A 6,163-nucleotide genomic window follows, 5' to 3' on the forward strand; every position below is an offset into this window, starting at 1 on the left:
AAAATGGATAACGTGGTAATCTGTATGAGAGATGAATTAATACATATAAATAAGAATACAAATAATATTATTATGAATTTAGACACACAGAATGGTTCTCATTGGGTTTGTATTCATAATAGTCAGGATAAATATTATTTTGATAGTTATGGTATGCCACCACCTGTTGAAGTAATACAATTCTTACAGAATGGTGTTTATCAAACATTTCAAGTTCAAGAAATTAATTCTAAATGTTGTGGTCAATTATGTTTATATGTATTATTTCAACTCAACAATAATGAAAATTTTTATGATATCATTTTTAATCTAATATAAATGACTTATGTTGGAAAAGATGGTTCTATCTTTGGAGAATCCTCTCAGGATATTGATTTATCAAATTATTATACAAAGGCACAGGCTGAACGACAAAAATATAGTATAAGTAAAAATATTAATATGAAGAATACTTATAAATTAATCAATTATCCAAACCCTACAGATGTGAATGACTTAATTAGATTCAGTGATTTATCACAATATATATTTTTAAAGAAAACAGCACGTTTTGTTAAACAAGTAAAATTTACAACCACAACACCTGGTTATACTGACCATACACCTTTCCTCATTAAATTTAACTATCTGCTTACAATTGAATTTTATAAAGAAGGACATATATTTAATATGCGAATTAATAAATGGGGGTATGATATGCCTGATTTAGGGTATAATTGGTCTTTTTCAATAAACTTAGAAGACCTACATGATTTTAATCAGTCTCGTAAAGAGGAATATTATCCGCTTCGTGAGGATAAGGATTTATGTGGAAGTACAATTAATAAACAACAAATACATGGTTTTAAGAAAAGAAAAATATATGATAGTATAGCGATGGTTAGCATGACAAAGAAGGAAGGTAATGAGATAAGGATAGAAAGCCGAGGAATACAAACCGATTTGGTAGTGGGAAGATGGGGTGGTATTACCTGTCATAATATTAATCTCACATATATTTCTGATACATAAATGGCAGGAAGAAGACTACAAGAGAATTATAATTTTTGTATTCAAGGATACCTACAAGAAAAGGGTGCTCGGTATTACATACCTTATGATGTGGAGCATATACATGGGAATTTTGTCATTAAAAACTGGCCTTATACTGATATTGTTAAACCCACAAATAGAGACTTGTTTAAAATATTAAATAAAAATGAACTTCTCAAAGTTATGAAATACAAAACTCTTTTAGAAATCATCAACAAATCTTATTGGTATCCTATTATGAGAAAAATAATTTTAGATACAAGAATATCTCAAAATCCAGATGAGTATATGTATAATATTCTTTGGGGCTCAAACTCAAGGGTAGCAAGGGATGAGGAAGGAGTTGAAGAAGAGAAGGAGGAAAGAGAGAAAAAGGAGAAGGAGGAAAGGGAGAAAAAGGAGGAGGAAAGGGAGAAAAAGGAGAAGGCGGAAAGGGAGAAAAAGGAGAAGGAGGAGAGGGAGAAAAGGGAGAAAAGGGAGAAGGAGGAGAGGGAGAAAAAGGAGAAGGAGGAGAGGGAGAAAAAGGAGAAGGAGGAGAGGGAGAAAAAGGAGAAGGAGGAGAGGGAGAAAAGGGAGAAGGAGGAAAGAGAGAAAAGGGAGAAGGAGGCAAGAGAGAAAAAGGAGAAGGAGGAGAGGGAGAAAAAGGAGAAGGAGGAGAGGGAGGAAAGGGAGCAAAGAGAGAGGGAGGAAAAATATAAAAAGATGGAAATCAGTGAGATTCGTAAAAGATTGAGTGTATTACAACAAATAAATCAATCTCAACGCACCAAAGAGGAAAATAAAGAATTAACAACTCTTACTAAGATAATGATTTTAAAAATGGTTGAGATGAGTTCAGCGAGGAGATTTACATGAAGAAGACAAAGGTCATATAGTTGATGATGCTATTGACTTTAGTTGGTTTTATTTGTAAATAAATGGAGGAGAGAGTGAAGGCATTCCTAAGGATTCTTTATGTTTTAAAAATTAAGATAGAAATGTATATGTTGAAAACCAAAAATGTTTTGATACTCTGTTGGAATTTTTCTGATAAATAAATATGAGTTATTGTCTCAAATGTAAAAAGAAAACCAAATCTAAAAATATCTCTTATGTTAAAGCTAAAAATAATAGAGTTTATCAAAAAGGAATATGTGAAGTGTGTGGCTCTAAAAAGTGCCAATTCATCTCTCCTAAAAGTGGAGGAGACATACAAAAGTTTCTGTCAGGAAGTAAATTTACAACAACTGGAATTCCTGGGGAACTACATCTACCTGGATATTCTTTCTGTGGTCCTGGAACAAACCTGGATAAAAGATTAGATGAGGCTGACAATCCTAAACCTTGGTCCAAGCCGATAAATAGGGTTGATGAAGTGTGTATGAAGCATGATATTGCTTATGGGAATACCACTACATTGGATGAAAAACATGAAGCAGACAGAGAAATGTTGTATAATTTGTCCTTGATACGAAATCCTACATTGAGAGAGAAAGTTGATAGGTTTATTGTGAAAAAAATGATAAGTGCTAAATTGAAACTTGGTCTTGGTTATTCCCCAAAAAACGATTAAACTCCAATGATGTTATCAAGACTGAGGAGCTTTTGGCTAATGAATTACATAAACCTATAATCACAAAGTTTAAAAGAAGGAAGGTTTATTCTAAATACACCGACCACATATGGTCCGCTGATTTAATTGAACTAAATAATGATAAGGGATAAAGGTATGCTTTAACCGTTATTGATTTGAGGAGTAGATTTGCTTGGGTTGTTCCTTTAAAAAATAAAAGGGGTGATACTTTAATGTTAGCCTTTAAGCTAATATTTGGTAGGGATAAAAGAAAACCAAAGAAACTGTGGACCGATGAGGGAACAGAGTTCTATCACAAAATATTCATGAAATTTCTTAAGGGGAAGGGTATTAAATTATACAGCACCTTTAATGAAGGAAAGGCAGTTGTGATTGAGCGTTTTAATCGTACTTTGAAAGAGAAATTATATAAAAAATTCACACAACTCAGTTCTCAAAAATGGGTGTATTTAATTCAGGATATTGTAGATGATTACAATAATACAGTTCATTCATCAACAAAATCAAAACCAACGGAAACATTTACAAAATTAGAATATGAAAAGGAGATTAATTTGAGAAAGCCCAAGTTCAAAGTTGGTGATATTGTAAGAATATACAAATGGAAAAGTCATTTTGAGAAAGGTTATACACAAAAATGGACTAATAAATTATTTAAAATCATTGATGTAATGGATACAGTCCCTTGGACCTACAAATTATATGATTTAAATGGAGAAGAAATCTTGGGTTCATTTTACTCGCAAGAATTACAAAAAACACAAGTAAAACAGCTGTTCACCACCATCTCTTATCTTCCCCCATCCAAAACCTTGATCTTTTCTACCCCCACTAATTCACCCCAGATCCACCTTGTTTGAAATTCCAACTTCTTTCCTGGAAGTCTTGGCAGTGTCCATACGTTTTATACCTCTCCCACCCCCCCCCCCCCTCCCCATGCCTTCCCCCCAAAGCCCTCTCCCTCCCACAGTTCTCTCGATGTCTCCATGTCTCTCGGTCCCTGCTCTCAAATGTTGTGTTTGTGTCCTTCCCCCTCTCTCCCCATCTTGTCTACCGCTCCCGATGTTATTTGTTTTGTGTGTCTGTTTGTCTTTCTGTGTGATTAATGTTCGCTCTTTCACGAGCCTCGATCTTGTATACAAAAAAAAAAAAAAAAAAAAAAAAAAAGCAGATAATACCCTTGAAAATTATAAATAAATAAATTAAATGTAATGGGGATACGTTTTTAAATCTGTGAACTCCAAACACAGAATCCCACAACTTTTAAGTTGGGGCTTAACTTTTGTGTGTGTATAATGGGGATACGTTCTTGAGATCTGTGAACCCCAAACACAAAATCCCTCAACTTTTCAGTTGGGGCTTAACTTTTGTGTGTACAATGGGGATACGTTCTTGAGATCTGTGAACCCCAAACACAGAATCCCTCAACTTTTCAGTTGGGGCTTAACTTTTGTGTGTGTGTATGTGTGAGTGAGTCATAATAATATACAAACCCTAACCCAACCCCATCCCTAACCCAAACCCTTCCCTAACCCAACCCCAACCCCATCCCTAACCCAACCCCATCCCTAACCCAACCCCTTCCCTAACCCAACCCCATCCCTAACCCAACCCCTTCCCTAACCCAACCCCATCCCTAACCCAACCCCATCCCTAACCCAACCCCTTCCCTAACCCAACCCATCCCTAACCCAACCCCATCCCTAACCCAACCCCATCCCTAACCCAACCCCATCCCTAACCCAACCCCATCCCTAACCCAACCCCATCCCTAACCCAACCCCATCCCTAACCCAAACCCTTCCCTAACCCAACCTATCCCTAACCCAACCCCATCCCTAAACCCAACCCCATCCCTAACCCAACCCCATCCCTAACCCAACCCCATCCCTAACCCAACCCCATCCCTAACCCAACCCCATCCCTAACCCAACCCCATCCCTAACCCAACCCCATCCCTAACCCAAACCCATCCCTAACCCAACCCCTTCCCTAACCCAACCCATCCCCAACCCAACCCCATCCCTAACCCAACCCCATCCCTAACCCAACCCATCCCTAACCCAACCCCATCCCTAACCCAACCCATCCCTAACCCTCACATTCAAAATCCCAACCCTAACCCAACCCCATCCCTAACCCAACCCCAACCCTAAACCTCACATTCAAAATCCCACCCTAACCCAACCCCATCCCTAACCCAACCCCATCCCTAACCCTCACATTCAAAATCCCACCCTAACCCTAACATAATCTTTTTTTCCTTTTCTTTTTTAAAATACGTATTTCAATATTTTTTTTTCTTTTTTTTAAATACGTATTTCAATATTTTTTTTTTTCCTCTTCCTCCAATTCTGTCTTTCAAGGCTTTCAAGTTGGAAAAAGTAGAAATGGGAAGAAAGTATTTTCCAGCATCTTCTTCCCCGAACTTTCTTGATATTGCTGAAATACATGTAAAATATATATATATATTACTTATCTAATATTGAATGAAATAACATATACTTTAATTGATTATTAATCAACTGAACTTACCTTAAATCAAACGTCATTAAAGAAAGAACATTGTTCATTGCTTTAGAATCCAAAGAGCCTCCAAGGTAAAACTATTTTGTTGGATTATCAAGGTAAAACTCGTTCTCTTGGTCATGGTTGCTCAAAAGGTCTTTAAACAAATCGATCATTTCACCCCAGATTGTGGCAAAAGTGGTATTTTCATTTTGTATCTCAGATACAATTTCCTGTGAGAGAAAATAACAACGTATTAATTAATTATTTTTTACATTTAATACACAATTATTATATGTATATTAAAATAAAATATTACCTTCATTGATGAGAGATTTGAATCGAGTTTATCAAGGTGAAGGTTGAGCTCCACACAGGTAGAGTCTCCAAAATAGACCCCACAGGCAGAGTCTCCAAAATGAAACCAGTTTTCAAAGTCTCCACGGTAAAACTCTTTTCCTAATTTTATGAAATTTAGTGAGTCTCCAAGGTAGGCTCCACAGTTAGAACCATCTAGGCAGACCTCATAATTTGTTTTTCCCAAATTTAGTGAGTCTCCAAGGTAGGCTCCACAGTTAGAACCATCGAGGCAGACCTCATAATTTGTTTTTCCCAAATTTAGTGAGTCTCCAAGGTAGGCTCCACAGTTAGAACCATCTAGGCAGACCTCATAATTTGTTTTTCCCAAATTTAGTGAGTCTCCAAGGCATAACTCTTTGGCTGGGTCATCAAGGTAGAACTCGTTCTGTGGGTCTTGGTTGTTCAAAAGGTCTTCAAATAAATCGATAATTTCACTCCAGGTTGTGGCAAAAGTGGTATTTTCATTTTGTATCTCAGATACAATTTCCTGTGAGAGAAAATAACAACGTATTAATTTAATACAATATTATTATTTATATAAATCAAGCTCTGTGAATATTAAAAGAAACTTTGCTAACTCTTACACGAGTCTTATCTAAAAAAAAAAAAAAAAAAAAAAAAAAAAATCAAATAAATAAATAAATAAATAAATAAACTTACCTCCATTGATAAGAGGTTCGAGTCCAGTTT

The 6,163-nt window shown here is 36.0% G+C and overlaps 1 long non-coding RNA gene across 1 annotated transcript; it reads right to left on the reverse strand.

Annotated features, from left to right (window-relative positions):
- Window positions 1–4,934: 4,934 nt before the first annotated feature.
- Window positions 4,935–5,930, reverse strand: LOC144889750 (uncharacterized). Its single transcript, XR_013622046.1, has 3 exons — window positions 5,433–5,930; window positions 5,141–5,346; window positions 4,935–5,047 (listed from the first exon to the last, which is right to left on the reverse strand). It is a non-coding gene; the product is annotated as an uncharacterized LOC144889750 (long non-coding RNA).
- Between the last annotated feature and the right edge of the window lie 233 nt (window positions 5,931–6,163).

Source organism: Myxine glutinosa, chromosome 1 (genome assembly GCF_964187855.1).
Source record: "Myxine glutinosa chromosome 1, kmMyxGlut1.1, whole genome shotgun sequence".
In the NCBI taxonomy this organism is placed as follows: Eukaryota; Metazoa; Chordata; class Myxini; order Myxiniformes; family Myxinidae; genus Myxine; species Myxine glutinosa.